Below are 16347 nucleotides of genomic sequence, written 5' to 3'. Positions count from 1 at the left end.
CTCCCATCCCACCCCTGCTCTAACCACCAGATCCCACTCCCCTCCCAGATCCACGGAGAGAACCCAGGAGTCCTGGCTCCCATCCCACCCCTGCTCTAACCACCAGACCTCACTCCCCTCCCAGATCCACGGAGAGAACCCAGGAGTCCTGGCTCCCATCCCACCCCTGCTCTAACCACCAGCCCCCGCTCCCCTCCCAGATCCACTGAGAGAACCCAGGAGTCCTGGCTCCCATCCCACCCCTGCTCTAACCACCAGACCCCACTCCCTCCCAGATCCACGGAGAGAACCCAGGAGTCCTGGCTCCCATCCCACCCCTGCTCTAACCACCAGACCCCACTCCCCTCCCAGATCCACGGAGAGAACCCAGGAGTCCTGGCTCCCATCCCACCCCTGCTCTAACCACCAGACCCCACTCCCCTCCCAGATCCACGGAGAGAACCCAGGAATCCTGGCTCCCAACGCACCCCTGCTCTAACCACCAGACCCCACTCCCCTCCCAGATCCACGGAGAGAACCCAGGAATCCTGGCTCCCAGCCCCCCTGCTCTCTGTCCCCGCCCGGCCCTGGCCAGGCTGTGGTGGGAGGGGAGTGGACGGAGAGAAAGTCTCTTTGTCCCAGTCTCCTCCGGGGAGCCGGGCAGTTACTCCGGGCCGGGAGGGGTGTGTGTGGGGGGGAGAAACAGCTGAGAGCGAGAGAAGGGGGGGCTGGGGATAGAGGGGGGGTGATGGAGATAGAGAGAAAGAGAGAGATAGTGTGGCTGGGGATAGATAGATAGAGGGGCGTAGGGGGCGGAGCTAGCGGGGTGTGGGGGGGGCGGATGGTAGAGGGGTGTAGGGGGCGGAGTTAGCGGGGTGTGGGGGGCCGGATGGTCGCGGGGTGTAGGGGGCGGAGCGACCGGGGTGTGGGGCCGCGGATGGTAGAGGGGTGTAGGGGGCGGAGTTAGCGGGGTGTGGGGGGCCGGATGGTAGCGGGGTGTAGGGGGCGGAGCTAGCGGGGTGTGGGGGGGGCGGATGGTAGCGGGGTGTAGGGGGCCGGATGGTAGAGGGGTGTAGGGGGCGGAGCTAGCGGGGTGTAGGGGGCCGGATGGTAGAGGGGTGTAGGGGAGGAGGAGGAGAAGAGGGAACAGGCGGCCGGGCTGGGGGGCCCAGCGAAGAAGGGGGCCGGGGGGTCAGGGAGGGAGCTGGGGGGGAGCGAGGGAAGGAGACAGGCACTGGCCCAGTGGGGTGTCGCTAAGATCTCCCCCGAGCGGCCCGGACCCCAGCGTGCCCCATTGGGAGCCAGGTAAGAACTGCCCCCCAACCAGCCCCCCAGCCCTGCCCTGTCCCTCCACAGCGCCCCCCCCCGTCTGTCCATCCCTCCTGGCATCTCAGGGTGGGGGGTGCAGAGCAATGGGGCGGGGGGGGGGTTGTGTGTCTGCCCCCCGCTCAGGCCCGTGGGCGCGGATTCCTTAGGGGGGCGCACACCGCGCCCCACCCCGGGCACCGGCTGGCATGGGGCGGGCAAGGGGGGAGCTCAGGCTGGGGGGGTCAGAGGGCTAAAGGAGGGGAGGGGGGATTTGAGGGGGGGGATTTGCCCCCCGTGGGGAGAACCCCACAGCTGTGGGGGGGATGGGGGCAGGCCGGCTGGGGGACACGGGGGCTCCAGCCAGGGCACTGAGCCAAGGGGGAGGGGCGGGGTGGGGACGCAGCTGCCGGGGGGCGGGGGGGGGGGGACCAGGGAGTTTTGTCCTGCTCTGAATTCCAGCTAAATACCTCGGGCCTGCCGGGGCCTGACGCTGCGAGCTTCCCCCCAGCAGTGCCCCAGCCAGGGACCCCAGTGCTGCGAGCTTCCCCCCAGCAGTGCCCCAGCCAGGGACCCCGACGCTGCGAGCTTCCCCCCAGCAGTGCCCCAGCCAGGGACCCTGACGCTGCGAGCTTCACCCAGCAGTGCCCCAGCCAGGGACCCCAGTGCTGTGAGCTTCCCTGCAGCAGTGCCCCAGCCAGGGACCCCAGTGCTGCGAGCTTCCCCCCAGCAGTGCCCCAGCCAGGGACCCTGACGCTGCGAGCTTCACCCAGCAGTGCCCCAGCCAGGGACCCCAGTGCTGTGAGCTTCCCTGCAGCAGTGCCCCAGCCAGGGACCCCAGTGCTGTGAGCGTCCCCCCAGCAGTGCCCCAGCCAGGGACCCTGACGCTGCGAGCTTCACCCCAGCAGTGCCCCAGCCAGGGACCCCAGTGCTGCGAGCTTCCCCCCAGCAGTGCCCCAGCCAGGGACTCTGACGCTGCGAGCTTCCCCCCCAGCAGTGCCCCAGCCAGGGACTCTGACGCTGCGAGCTTCCCCCCAGCAGTGCCCCAGCCAGGGACCCTGACGCTGCGAGCTTCCCCCCAGCAGTGCCCCAGCCAGGGACTTCTCCCGCGGTGTCCCGAGCCGGGGAACGGGTTAAATCCAGGCCCGCGGGGTCTCTGACCCCGGGGTGGGGCCGAGCCGTGTCGGATCAGGAATTCCTGGCTCCCTGCGCCCCCCGCCCCCGCAGGCAGCTGGTCCCTGTGTCCCAGCCGGCGCCGCGGCCGGAGCCGGGAACAGAACAAGCGGCTCTGGCGGCCGGGTCCCCCCGCCCAGTGCCGGGGTCCGCCCGGGGGTGCGCTGGGCTCCGGCGCCTCAGCTCCCCGCTTGATTGATCTGCAGTAAGGTGGGGTGGGGAGGGAGAGCGGCTTTGGGTCCCCCCTGCCCCTCCCCCTGGGGGGGGGTCAGCCCCTCTCCTGCCTAACTTGGGGATCCCCCCCCGGAAGTGACACTGCAGGGGGTAGGGCTGTGCCTCGGAGTTGGGGGGTGGGGGGGCATGTGTCTGTCCCTCCCCAGGAGTCAGGCATTTTGGGGTGGGGGATCAGCTGCCTCCCTCCCCCCCCCACTGCTGTCACAGGGGGGGGGGGAGATCGGCACGTGGGGGTGGAATCGAGCCGCAGTAGCAGAGTTGTCTCCCCGCCCCCCCCCCCGCATGTATCTGTCCCCTGGGGGGAGGGAATTCAGGGCAGGAGGGGGGCAGACACCAGCAATTCCCATCCCGGGGGGGGAGGGGTAAAGGCTGCCCCCCCTCCCCCATCAGCGGGGGCCAATGTGGGAGCAGGCCCAGGATTAACCCTTTCCTCCCCCCTCCCAGGCCGTGCTGCACATGGAGCAGAGGAAAACCCAGCAGGGGGAGGCACCGGCGGAGGAGCTGAAATTCCAGGACCTGGGCCTGGACGCCGCCCTGGCAGGTAGGATGGGGGCTCAGGACTCCTGGGTTCTCTCTCTGGCTCTGGGAGGGGAGTGGGGCCTAGTGGTTAGAGCAGGGGGGGCTGGGAACCAGGACGCCTGGGTTCTCCGCTCTGGGAGGGGAGTGAGGATCTAGTTGCTCGGTGCCAACCTGCCTTCTCCTGTCTCCGTTCCAGATCCGGCCGCGCCGGCCACCCCAGCCCATGCCCCTGAACAGAACCACGTGGAACCTCCCCAGAACCAGCAGCAGCAGTCGCTGCCAAAGCCCGAAGTCCAGATCCAGTGAAACCCTGTGTGAGCTGGAGAGGGGCGGAGCCTCTTGTTGGCCCCACCTCCTCCCACTTCTGGGCCCTGCCCCTCTTCCTTCCCCACTGGCGCGGGGCTGGGGTCCTAGTATAGCATCCAGGCCAGGGGCTGTGCTGTCCGCAGTCCCCTTTTTGGCCACTGGGGGGTGACATTGAGTCTTGCCTATTTTTGGATCAGGGGCGTCAGTTGGAGCTGGGGGCTTCCTGCCCCATAGTACTGCATTGTTTCCTAGCTTCCCCCACTTTCCTGGGGGTGGGGGGCTGCTGCAGTGCATGCTGGGTAGGCCCAGCTCAGTTTTTCCCTTCCCCACCTGCACACGAGCAGGTATTCTGGGGGTCGGGGCAGGCTTGCAGTGCACCTTGCCATTGGGCGGTGCATTATGGGTAACCCAGCCCCCCATCATGGCAATAGATTGTGCTGTTAGCACTGTCTCCCCCTGCCCTCCTCCCCCCCCACACCAAAAAGCCACCTGCTCCCCCAAATTCTCTCAGCTCCGTCTTTCCATATTGCTCATGGGGCCCCTGCCCCCTCCCCCCCCCCATCTCTGCTCTCCCTCCCCACCCTGTGCTGGTCGCGGCGATGAAATAGACAAACTCCCCCCCCCCCCCATTGTCCTGAGCCCCTGGGTTTATAACACAGGGGGACAGACCCACCCCCCCTTAAAATCCTTCATCCCCTGGCCACCTTCCCGAGCCGTGAGTGGGGTTCCCGTGGCGACTCCCCCGCTCCAAATTCTAGCTGCAGCCTTAAGGCTGATAGAACCGGCTTCATTAAAGGGGGGTGGGCGGAGCTTCCGGGGGGGCGGAGCTTCCCCTGAGCTGGGCCCGACCCCACCAGACCCGGGGCAGGGTGGGAGCAGACCCAGGTTAGAAATTATGGGACTTGGCACCAGACTGGTTTTGAATCATGGGCATTTTTGGGGAGACTGCGGGGGATGGGCCGGGACCGAGACCTGGCAGGAGTTTGGGGGTGATCTGGTGGGGGCTCCCCTTTTGGGGGGGATAGACCCCATGACCCCCCTAGCAGCGCTCCCCAGCTGCTATGGAACGAAACTGACCAGGCCCCGGGTGTCTCCCCAACCCTCCCCCCCCAACTTGTACTAGCTTTAGGGGTGCTCTGCTGTCCCCCAAATCTGCAGTCTCTGCCCCGCAGCACGGGGAGCAGTCGCGTGTGTCTTTCTGCCTCGCTGTTTTCCCCACATAAAGGGATAATTTAAGACACAAACTGGTCTCATTTTTGGGCTCGTGTCGGGGGGCTGATTTTAGCCGGCACCGGGTCCAACTGAGATTGGGATCCTCTGCCCTGGGCTCCAAAGGGTGTCAAAGATGCTGAGAAAGTGATGGGAGGTAGTGGGGGGGGAAAGGCTGGTCCCCAGGTGCAGAGCTGTTTAATTGGTTTGCTGATCAAAGTGAGCGGTTGGAGCCTGGGTGGGACTATTTTTTAAATCCTGTCCTACAATTCCCACGTCGTTTCTTGCATTTTTATCCCGCTGCCCCCTGAAATTCTCCCATACTATGAAAAAAAAATTTCCCCCACAAAATGCAGTTAACCTGTGGAACTCCTCGCCACAGGATGCTGTGAAGGCCAAGACTATAGCAGTGTTCAAAAAAGAACTAGGTAAATTCATAGAGGACAGGCCCATCCACGTCCATGAACCAGGAGGGACAGGGATGGTGGCCCTGGCCTCTGTCTGCCAGATGCTGGGAATGGGCCACAGGGGATGGATCACATGATTGTTACCTGTTCTGTTCATCCCCTCTGGGGGACCTGGCACTGGCGGCAGACAGGACACTGGGCTAGAGGGACCTTTAGTCTGATGCAGTCTGGCCATTCTCATCAGTGAATATAACGTTTGTCAGTGGAATTCAGATGCAATTTTTACCACTAGAAATAAAACCAATCTCGGAAAATACTTCCCCTCCCTGCGATCAGACCCCTCCAATCTCCTTCACTTACATTTAAGTATTAAAAGGTTTAATGGGGCTGAGGTTTTTTGCCCCTATTCCTGCTGGTATGGCAGTGGGACACCCCCCCTACACCCAGCTCTGGGGGGAGGGACTCCCCCCGCTAACAGGATTCTTGCATGGAGCAGAGAAAAGCCCTGAATGTGCACAGATCCCACCGCGGCCTGGCAGGTGGTGGGCCTGGGGGGTTGCCTTCCTGGGCAGCTGGACTCTGGGGAAGATTTGGGGGGCTGTGGTGGTCCCAGCACTGCTCAGGTGTGGCTGGTTCTCCGAAAGGCTAACGGGACCCTGGGATGCATCAACCAGGGAACCCCCTGTGGGAGCAGAGAGGGGGTTTGCCCTCTGGATCAGGCCCTGCAGCAACACTCAGGGAATCCTGTGCCCCGTTCTGGGGCCTGCAGGTACCAGGGGAGGTGGGGGCTTCAGCAGCCACAAGGGAGATTTCAGCTGGAGTTGAGGGAAAAGTTTCAGGCTCGAAGGGGAGGCCAGGGGGGGCCCTGGCTTCCTGGGCAGGTGGGGAGGGAGCCCCCCCCCCCATGGAGGGGTTTAAGGCTTGGTTGGACACACAACAGCCTGGGCTGGTTCCAGATCCAGGGCCCTGGGGGGGGCAGGGAGCCCCTGACTCAGGCGTGTGTAATCAGTGACTCAGGCCAATCCTGGGAAGAGCTTTAAACTCCTACCCCGTGCCCATGAGTCAGCAGCCGGTGCCGCCGGTCTCTGTGCCTCTTGGGAATCTTCCACTCAACTGGCTGGGGAGCTCCCCCTCCGGCCAAGCCAGATCCTCCCCTGGATTGCACCTGGGTCAGGTCCAAGAGACCCAGAACAGGTCCCCCCCCCGCTAATACAGCTGAGAGCAGGGGTCCTGTCTTCCCCCCAGGAAGGATCCTTCTCTCCTTGTACAGATGGGGAAACTGAGGCAGGGTCCAGGCCCCTCTGAGGGAGAATGCCAGGGATAGAACCCAGGAGTCCTGGCACCTCTCTGCCATAGGGAGTAGACCCACCCTGCCCCTCCCCATAGCTGGGGAGAGAACCCAGGAGTCCCAACCCCCCCGCCACAGCTCTGACCACCACTCCCCTCCCCCAGCAAGGGAGGGGGAGATCAAGGCGTCCTGGTTCCTAGCACCTAAGTTAAGTTCAAGAGGTTGATGTAAGCAGGGGCCTTGGGCCACTTATAAAATACCGACCCCACCGCAGGGCGAGTTGGGAGTTTTATTAACCCTTTGTGCTCTCTCTGCACCCCCTGAGGCTGCATTACAGAGATCAGCCGGCAGCGAATGGCCAGGAAATTCTCCCCCCTCGGACGCCGGGGGAGGGGTCTGAACACCACCACGCAGAGCGAGCGGCCACCTATTAAACCTTTATTAGCAGACTTGGAGCAGTTAAAGCACCCCAGAGTCAGGGTAATAAAATACCAGGGGGATTCAGAAACACAGGGAAGAGGCCCGGGCTTCTTGAGAAATCCCTTCCACCCCCCACCCCCCATACAGCCTGATATAAAAAAATATAAATTAGTCCCCGTCCCAGCCAGATGGACCAGCCAGAAAATAATTTAACAGTAATAAACCAACAGATCGGAGCACATGGAGGTGAGAGATTGAGGTAGGTAAAGGGGTGTCATCCCCAAAGAAACCCAGGAGGCCTGGGTACCAGTCCCCCCCGGCTCTAACCACTAGTCCTCACTCCCCTCCCAGAGCCAGGGAGAGAACCCAGGAGTCCCAGCTCCCAGAGCTGCAGAGGGGAGCCTGGCTCCAGAGCCAGAAGGGTTAATGCGATCACCACTGGGGGGGGCCGGGAAGACAGTTTCTGCCCTAGCCCAGTCTTCCATCCCGGACGCCTGGGTCCTCCATCCTTTCTGAGCAGAGCTGGAGAGACATGTCCCGCGGCCCCTCCCCCTCCTTTCCCTCGTGGAGGGGGAAGGGCGGCTCCGGGGCTGTTCCGTGGACCCTCCTCCAGGCTCCGGCCCGGTGTCCCGGCTCCAGGCAGGGCCTGAGGATGGCCCCCAGCTGCTCGATGCGCCGGTGAAAGCGGCTCCGGTCCCGGGCCAGCTCCTCCCAGGGCCCCCGGCGGGCAGCCCGGCTGGCAAAGGGCCAGACCAGCAGGGGGTGCACGGTGACGACGGGGGAGAATCGAACCTGGATGGGGGGAGAAAGAGAGAGGGTGAGGGGAGAACCCAGACACTAAGGACATGGGGGAGAGAACCCAGGAGTCCTGGCTCCCAGCCACCCTGCTCTAACCACTAGACCCCACTCCCCTCCCCCAGCCAGGGAGAGAACCCAAATTCCTGGTTTCCAGCACCCCCCTGCTGTAACCACTAGGCATCCCCCCCCTCCCACACACTGCACCAAACTTTCTGCTCCCTAGAAGCAGCTGGTCTGAGCCAGCTCGGAGGGGGGGGGGGGGAGAGAAGGGCGAAAGGCAGCCAATGACTCACTCGCTGACGTCACCCCGTTCCGGAAAAGCCCAGCGTTACACAGAAATTACCCGATGTTTCCTAGCAAAGGGGGTGGGGGGGCTGCAGGTCGGGAGTGAGGGGCACCAGCAGGGCGGGGTTGAGATGCCCAGCTAGGAGAAGCCCCCCCAGGATCCAGCAGGCCCCGTTTCACTCCATTGCATAAGATTCCCCTTGTGGGAAGGCAGGTGAATCTGATGTCACCCCCTGAAATTACCCAGCAGGCCACTGGGGCCTGTGCTTAGGGAAACTGATCAGAGGAGAACCCAGGAGTCCTGGCTCCCCCCCCCCCCCCAACCACTAGACCCCACTCCCCTCCCAGAGCCCAGGAGAGAACCCAGGAGTCCTGGCTCCCAGCCCCCCCTGCTCCAACCACTAGACCCCACTCCCCTCCCAGAGCCCAGGAGAGAACCCAGGAGTCCTGGCCCCAGCTCACCTTCTTAGCTGTCTGGTTGCCCTCAGAGTTCGAGGTCTCCGCCTTGACGGGGTCCCCGGCTCCCCGGGATCCCAGCTCACAGCACCGAGTCCTACTAGGGACACCCCGTCTCATAGGCCAGGGCTTCTCAGGGGGTTGCCAGGGGTCCCCCTCTTTTTCAGCCTCAGAGTCCGACCCGCGGAGGTAGAAGGAAACCCGGAATTCCTGGTTCTTGGGCCGTGGCGTGGCGGGGTCCGGGGGGCCCCCAGCCAAGCGTAGCGGGTTGAAGGGGTCCTGCCCACGGCACAGGGTCCCCCACAGCGCTTCGTTCTCCTCCGAATCGGTCCAGTCTGCGCCCGAGCAGCCCCCTCCATCATCTCCCTCCTCCTCGCTGGGCCAGTCTCCAGCGTCGTCGTCGTCCTCCTCCTCCGAGGGGCAGTAGAACAAGGACAGGACATGGGGGTTCCTGGTGACGGGGTGCCCCAGGTCTGTGCCACCCTGCGGGCAGCTGGGGGCGTCTCCCCCAGGTGGCTTGAGGCCTCCTTCAGGTTCCCCACCAGCCCCGTGATATTCCCTGTCCTGCGGGGACCAGGATGGACCATCCCGAGGTTGCTTCTGACCATCTCCAACCTCCTCCAGATGGAGGAACGTCTCCAGCCGGGCCGTGGCCTCTTCTCCACAGTTCACTCCCTCCTCCTCCTGGTCGTGGGACACAGAAGGAGCTTGGGGGCTTCCCCCTGAATTCTCTCCTCCCCAATGGGGGGCTGGCCCCTGGGATGCAGCGGGATCAGCTGCAAAGTCCTCTCCTTCCTCCGGGGCTCCCCGATGTGCCGGGAGCGGGGTGGCCAAGCCGTGGCATGGGCGGGCCGGCCCACGGCTCTTCCTCCTCCTCTGCCGCCTCCTCATCATCATCACGGCCGCAGGGAGGCGACGCCAGTAACCCAGGAGCGACAGCACAGCCCAGGTGAGCACATCCAGGAGGCCACCCAGTTGTGGGGACAAGACGTGGAGCATCTCGACCAGGCTGGGAGTCGCGGTTCCCTCGGGGGCTGGAATGAGGAAGGGAGACACGTCAGTGCCGGAGAATCCAGCGGCCAGGTGTGTATGTGGGGGGATGGGGCATTGTTGTGGGGCTCCCAGCTCACCCCTTGGGAAATTCCCCAAGTGGGGAAAGAACCCAGGTGTCCCAGCTCCTATCTGCTCTATATTAGATTTCCCTAGAGCTGGGGAAAGAACCCAGGAGTCCGAGCTCTCCTGGCCCTGGCAGATGGCTCCCGAGTGCCATCACCTGGTACCATCAGCCCTCAGTAACCTGCAATGACTCAGAACAAAGGGGGGGGGGTGGCTGGGAGCCCGGACTCCTGGGTTCTCTCCTTAACTCGGAGAGGGGAGCGAAGGGTGAAGTGGTTAGGACGGGGGGGATGGGAACCAGGACTCCTGGGTTCTGTCCCTGGCTCTCTGTGCCTCAGTTTCCCCTCTAGTTTTTGGATTTTTTTTTTCTTTTGGGCGGAAGCACCGAAAGGCTTCCACGCCTCTGGAGTATCGGGTTGAGTGACTCTGAGGGAGGGCTGAGCGTGTCTGGCTACACCCCAACCTAGAAACCAGGGACGCGCACACCCCCCCCCCGCGCTAGCCCGACTAGGCTAGAGCTAGATTGGGGGAGCTGCTGGTGCAGGGGGGTGATCAGGGAGGGTGGAATAGGGATCAGTGTCAGAGGGAGGAGGGGCTGTGGGAGCACCCCTGGGGGGCTGGTAAGCAGCCCTCCTGAAGGAGCAGGGTCCCCTGAACAGTGGGGAAACACCCCAAGTTTTGACACCCCTCCCACAGCACAGCTCACCCCATTGCAGGGCACAGACCCCGAGGGGGAGAAATGTACATTGGGGTGTTGAACAAACAGGGGACAGGATCACCCCGATGTGGGGCACTTGAGGGGACTCAGAATAAGAGGGGGGGAACAGACCCCCTAAAAGAGGAGACAACAGGGTGGGGCCATTGGCCAGGGAGTGGGGGGTGGACAGAGTCAAGGATGGGGGAGGGAGGAATGAGATGAGGGGGTTCAGGGAGGAGGAGGAGTTTGGCTAAGGCAGAATAAGGGGGGCAGGGGCAGCACAAGGGTGCAGGCTGACTGTGGGGCGCAGGGGAGAATAGAGGGGATCGGTGGGGCAGGGGGACGCTAAGGGGGCGCAGGGGGATCAGTGGGGCAGGAGCTGGATCGGGGGAAGCGGGGGGCTCCGCGGCGCCGGCCCCCCCCCGGGCAGGGCATTGGGGGCCCCCCCTTACCGGCGAGCGGGGCGCTGCAGCAGCGGGCTCCGTGGGGCGGGCGGCGGCGGGAGGCTCCATCGGGGCTGGTTGTTCTGTGGCTGGAGGAAGAGAAATGCTGGGCGGGGCCGGCGCGCCGGGTTATATAGCGCCTGGCGCTGACGTCGGTGTGACGTCACAGGGGCGGGGGGAGGGCGACAGCGCAACAGAGCCCGGCACGTGCCCAGCGACACACAAGCCAGCACGTGCCCAGCAGTGCAACACAACACAACATACACACCGCAGCACGGGGCCAGCAGTGCAACACAACACACACAGCCCAGCACGTACCCATCAGTGCAACACAACACAATACAACATACACAACCCAACATGTGCCAAGCAGTGCAACACAACACAACATACACAACACACAGAGCCCAGCATGTGTCCAGCAACACAACACAGCCCAGCAGGTCCCCAGCAGTGCAATGCTACAAAACAGTGCAATTCGAGACAATACAGGGCATACCCAGCAACATGTACACAACCCAACCCAGCACAACACAACACAGCATGTACCCAGCAGTGCAACGCAACATGTACACAACACACAACAGAGCACCACACAACCACCCTCCCTAACACATACACAACAGTCCACAATGCAGCACGTACACAACACAACACACATAACAGTACACAATGCGGTACATGCACAACATAGTGCAAGACAACAATTCCTGATCCATCACAACCAGCACACACAACCCCTCACAATGCAGCACCTATCCTGCCCCACCCAACACATACACCAACACACACAGCACAACAGAGCATCCAGAGTGCCACACACTTCACGCACAGCACAGTGCAAACCACGCGGAACAAATGCCACACAACAGAGCAAACACACAACACAGTCACAGTCCAACACAGTCACAATCCAATGCACGCACAACACATCAGTGCAAATGTACAACACAGTCACAATCCAACACAGCAGACACACAACACAACTACATCCAACACAACATGCACACAACCCTGCCCAGTGCACACACAACAGAATCACAACACCACATACACAAAAAAGCCATCACACAACCATTGCACATATAACCCAATCAAAGCAACACAATCCCAAGCAATACACAACACAGGCAATGCAACCACAACATGGCAACTCAGCACAATCACAACCCACTCCAGGAGCCTGCCCAGCACACTGAATACACACCACTCGACAATACTGCACAAGCCCAACACACACACACACACACACACAACACCACAACCTAGCAAAACTGAACACAAAGTACCACCAGACAATATAACACAACACAACAGTAGGCACAGCACACAGCATAGAGGCCCCGGAAACACAGCACAACCCAGGGATGTTCAACACATCATGCAAACACACAGTGCAACACAACACCCTCTGGTGGAGCAGCACAAAAGGTGACACGGCGCGTGGCACACAACACAAACAAAACAATGCTGCGCTCCAGAGATACACAACAACACAACCACCACTAAACGTCATACCGAACTAAACATTGTATATGTGGGAGCCAGGACTCCTGGGTTCTCTCCCCAGCTCTGGAAGGGGAGTGGGGTCTAGTGGTTAGAGCAGGGGGCTGGGAGCCAGGACGTCCAGGTCCTTTCTAGCTCTAGGCGACACAGGGGTCCCAATTCAGGCCTGGTGGGGGGTGGCTGGGGATCCCCGTTACACTCCTGCGGGGTTGGGGTTTCCCTTGAAATTCCAGGCCTTCAGAGCACTTTCACTGTTAGTTTTCACTTTCACTTTTCGGGCTTATTTTTCTTCCGTTTTAAAAACGGTGTGAATGTAGCTTTTCGGTTCCTTCCGTCTCAGGCAGCTGAAATAGTTGGTTGCGGGGGAGGGGGCGGAGCCAGGACTCCTGGGTTCTCTGCCCAGCTCTGGGAGGGGAGTGGCATCTAGTGGTTAGAGCAGGACAAGGGCTGGGAGCCAGGACTCCTGGGTTCTCTCCCTGGCTCTGGGAGGGGAAGGGGGTCTGGTGATTAGAGCGGGGGTGCTGGGAGCCTGGACTCCTGGGTTCTTTGTGTGTCTTGTCACCACCCTGTGCCTCAGTTTCCCTGTTTGTGAAATGGGCTAATGCCACCCTTAGGGACGCACCAGGGACATTGACAGTCTCCCCTTTATGGATCCCCGCTACTCATGGCGGACTTCCCCTGGCAAGCCCCGCCCTCCGTCTGCAGCGTGGGGGGCGGGGGGGTCGTGGCCAGACATGCAGCGCCCCCGGGAGCCATGGGCAGATGCAGGGGCCCGGATGCCTCCCTATCCTGAACGCGTCTGGCCACACGGGGGCGCCAGATGCTCAGGCCAAGTGTGTGTGTGGGGCAGGGGGGAGGAAATGACCCTGTATCTGTGGGGCGCATGGATCAGCCCCCCCCCAACACACCCCCCTCCACCTCCAGGCATCTCTCTGGGTTCCCAACACCCCACACTAACCCAATCCCTCCCGAGCCAGGGAGAGAACCCAGGAGTCCTGGCTCCCATCCCACCCCTGCTCTAACCACCAGACCCCACTCCCCTCCCAGATCCACGGAGAGAACCCAGGAGTCCTGGCTCCCATCCCACCCCTGCTCTAACCACCAGACCCCACTCCCCTCCCAGATCCACGGAGAGAACCCAGGAGTCCTGGCTCCCATCCCACCCCTGCTCTAACCACCAGACCCCACTCCCCTCCCAGATCCACGGAGAGAACCCAGGAGTCCTGGCTCCCATCCCACCCCTGCTCTAACCACCAGACCCCACTCCCCTCCCAGATCCACGGAGAGAACCCAGGAGTCCTGGCTCCCATCCCACCCCTGCTCTAACCACCAGACCCCACTCCCCTCCCAGATCCACGGAGAGAACCCAGGAATCCTGGCTCCCAGCCCCACCTGCTCTCTGTCCCCGCCCGGCCCTGGCCAGGCTGTGGTGGGAGGGGAGTGGACGGAGAGAAAGTCTCTTTGTCCCAGTCTCCTCCGGGGAGCCGGGCAGTTACTCCGGGCCGGGAGGGGTGTGTGTGTGGGGGGGGGGGGGAGAAACAGCTGAGAGCGAGAGAAGGGGGGGCTGGGGATAGAGGGGGGGTGATGGAGATAGAGAGAGAGAGAGATAGTGTGGCTGGGGATAGATAGATAGAGGGGTGTAGGGGGCGAAGCTAGCGGGGTGTGGGGGGCCGGATGGTAGCGGGGTGTAGGGGGCGGAGCTAGCGGGGTGTGGGGGGCCGGATGGTAGCGGGGTGTAGGGGGCGGAGTTAGCGGGGTGTGGGGGGCCGGATGGTAGCGGGGTGTAGGGGGCGGAGCTAGCGGGGGGTCGGGGGCGGATGGAAGAGGGGTGTAGGGGGCGCAGCTAGCGGGGTGTGGGGGGCCGGATGGTAGAGGGGTGTAGGGGGCGGAGCTAGCGGGGTGTAGGGGGCCGGATGGTAGAGGGGTGTAGGGGGCCGGATGGTAGAGGGGTGTAGGGGGCGGAGCTAGGGGGGTGTAGGGGGCCGGATGGGAGAGGGGTGTAGGGGGCCGGATGGTAGAGGGGTGTAGGGGGCGGAGCTAGCGGGGTGTAGGGGGCCGGATGGTAGAGGGGTGTAGGGGAGGAGGAGGAGGAGAAGAGGGAACAGGCGGCCGGGCTGGGGGGCCCAGCGAAGAAGGGGGCCGGGGGGGCAGGGAGGGAGCTGGGGGGGAGCGAGGGAAGGAGACAGGCACTGGCCCAGTGGGGTGTCGCTAAGATCCCCCCCCCCCGAGCGGCCCGGACCCCAGCGTGCCCCATTGGGAGCCAGGTAAGAACTGTCCCCCAACCAGCCCCCCAGCCCTGCCCTGTCCCTCCACAGCGCCCCCCCCCCGTCTGTCCATCCCTCCTGGCATCTCAGGGTGGGGGGGGCAGAGCAATGGGGCGGGGGGGGGGTTGTGTGTCTGCCTCCCGCTCAGGCCCGTGGGCGCGGATTCCTTAGGGGGGCGCACACCGCGCCCCACCCCGGGCACCGGCTGGCATGGGGCGGGCAAGGGGGGGAGCTCAGGCTGGGGGGGTCAGAGGGCTAAAGGAGGGGAGGGGGGATTTGAGGGGGGGTGATTTGCCCCCCGTGGGGAGAACCCCACAGCTGTGGGGGGGATGGGGGCAGGCCGGCTGGGGGACACGGGGGCTCCAGCCAGGGCACTGAGGCAAGGGGGAGGGGCGGGGTGGGGACGCAGCTGCCGGGGGGCGGGGGGGGGAGACCAGGGAGTTTTGTCCTGCTCTGAATTCCAGCTAAATACCTCGGGCCTGCTGGGGCCTGACGCTGCGAGCTTCCCTGCAGCAGTGCCCCAGCCAGGGACCCCAGTGCTGCGAGCTTCCCCCCAGCAGTGCCCCAGCCAGGGACCCCAGTGCTGCGAGCTTCCCCCCAGCAGTGCCCCAGCCAGGGACCCTGACGCTGCGAGCTTCCCTGCAGCAGTGCCCCAGCCAGGGACCCCAGTGCTGTGAGCATCCCCCCAGCAATGCCCCAGCCAGGGACCCCAGTGCTGCGAGCTTCCCCCCAGCAGTGCCCCAGCCAGGGACCCCAGTGCTGCGAGCTTCCCCGCAGCAGTGCCCCAGCCAGGGACCCTGACGCTGCGAGCTTCACCCAGAAGTGCCCCAGCCAGGGACCCCAGTGCTGTGAGCTTCCCCCCAGCAGTGCCCCAGCCAGGGACCCTGACGCTGTGAGCTTCCCCGCAGCAGTGCCCCAGCCAGGGACCCTGACGCTGCGAGCTTCCCCCCAGCAGTGCCCCAGCCAGGGACCCTGACGCTGTGAGCTTCCCCCCAGCAGTGCCCCAGCCAGGGACCCTGACGCTGCGAGCTTCCCCCCAGCAGTGCCCCAGCCAGGGACCCCAGTGCTGTGAGCTTCCCCCCAGCAGTGCCCCAGCCCGGGACCCAAGTGCTGTGAGCTTCCCCCCAGCAGTGCCCCAGCCAGGGACCCTGACGCTGTGAGCTTCCCCCCAGCAGTGCCCCAGCCAGGGACCCTGCTGCTGTGAGCTTCACCCCAGCAGTGCCCCAGCCAGGGACCCTGACGCTGCGAGCTTCCCCCCAGCAGTGCCCCAGCCAGGGACTCTGACGCTGCGAGCTTCCCCCCCAGCAGTGCCCCAGCCAGGGACTCTGACGCTGCGAGCTTCCCCCCAGCAGTGCCCCAGCCAGGGACCCTGACGCTGCGAGCTCCCCCCCAGCAGTGCCCCAGCCAGGGACTTCTCCCGCGGTGTCCCGAGCCGGGGAACGGGTTAAATCCAGGCCCGCGGGGTCTCTGACCCCGGGGTGGGGCCGAGCCGTGTCGGATCAGGAATTCCTGGCTCCCTGCGCCCCCCGCCCCCGCAGGCAGCTGGTCCCTGTGTCCCAGCCGGCGCCGCGGCCGGAGCCGGGAACAGAACAAGCGGCTCTGGCGGCCGGGTCCCCCCGCCCAGTGCCGGGGTCCGCCCGGGGGTGCGCTGGGCTCCGGCGCCTCAGCTCCCCGCTTGATTGATCTGCAGTAAGGGGGGCAGCAGGGCGTGTTTTGGGGGCCGTGTGGGTCCCGGGGGTCGGGTTATAGCCGGGGGGGTGTCACTGGGGGCTGGGGGTCCTGGGGGCCGGGGTATAGTGGGGGAGGGGGGCAGGACCGTGTCTGGGTGCCGGGGGTCCCAGGGGCTGGGGTGTGGCGGGGGGGGGCAGGACCGTGTCTGGGTATCGGGGGTCCCAGGGGCTGGGGTGTGGCGGGGGGGGCGTGTCTCGGTTCTGAGGGTCCC

General features: G+C 64.1%; 1 protein-coding gene and 1 long non-coding RNA gene across 2 annotated transcripts in view; both read left to right on the top strand.

The window, feature by feature from the left end:
• Window positions 1-1103: 1103 nt before the first annotated feature.
• The window catches only part of PLEKHA4 (pleckstrin homology domain containing A4), a 30539-nt gene continuing 15295 nt past the window's right edge, over window positions 1104-16347 (top strand). The window contains exon 1 of the mRNA XM_044988356.1: window positions 1104-1284. The gene's annotated coding sequence lies outside the window, so the exon portion shown is untranslated. The remainder of the gene's footprint in view (window positions 1285-16347) is intronic.
• LOC123350627 lies at window positions 3060-4760 on the top strand. Its single transcript, XR_006573780.1, has 2 exons — window positions 3060-3232; window positions 3407-4760. It is a non-coding gene; the product is annotated as an uncharacterized LOC123350627 (long non-coding RNA).

Source organism: Mauremys mutica, chromosome 15, assembly GCF_020497125.1.
Source record: "Mauremys mutica isolate MM-2020 ecotype Southern chromosome 15, ASM2049712v1, whole genome shotgun sequence".
In the NCBI taxonomy this organism is placed as follows: Eukaryota; Metazoa; Chordata; order Testudines; family Geoemydidae; genus Mauremys; species Mauremys mutica.
Note: the sequence above shows the minus strand (reverse complement) of the source record. Positions and strands in the feature narration are given on the sequence as shown.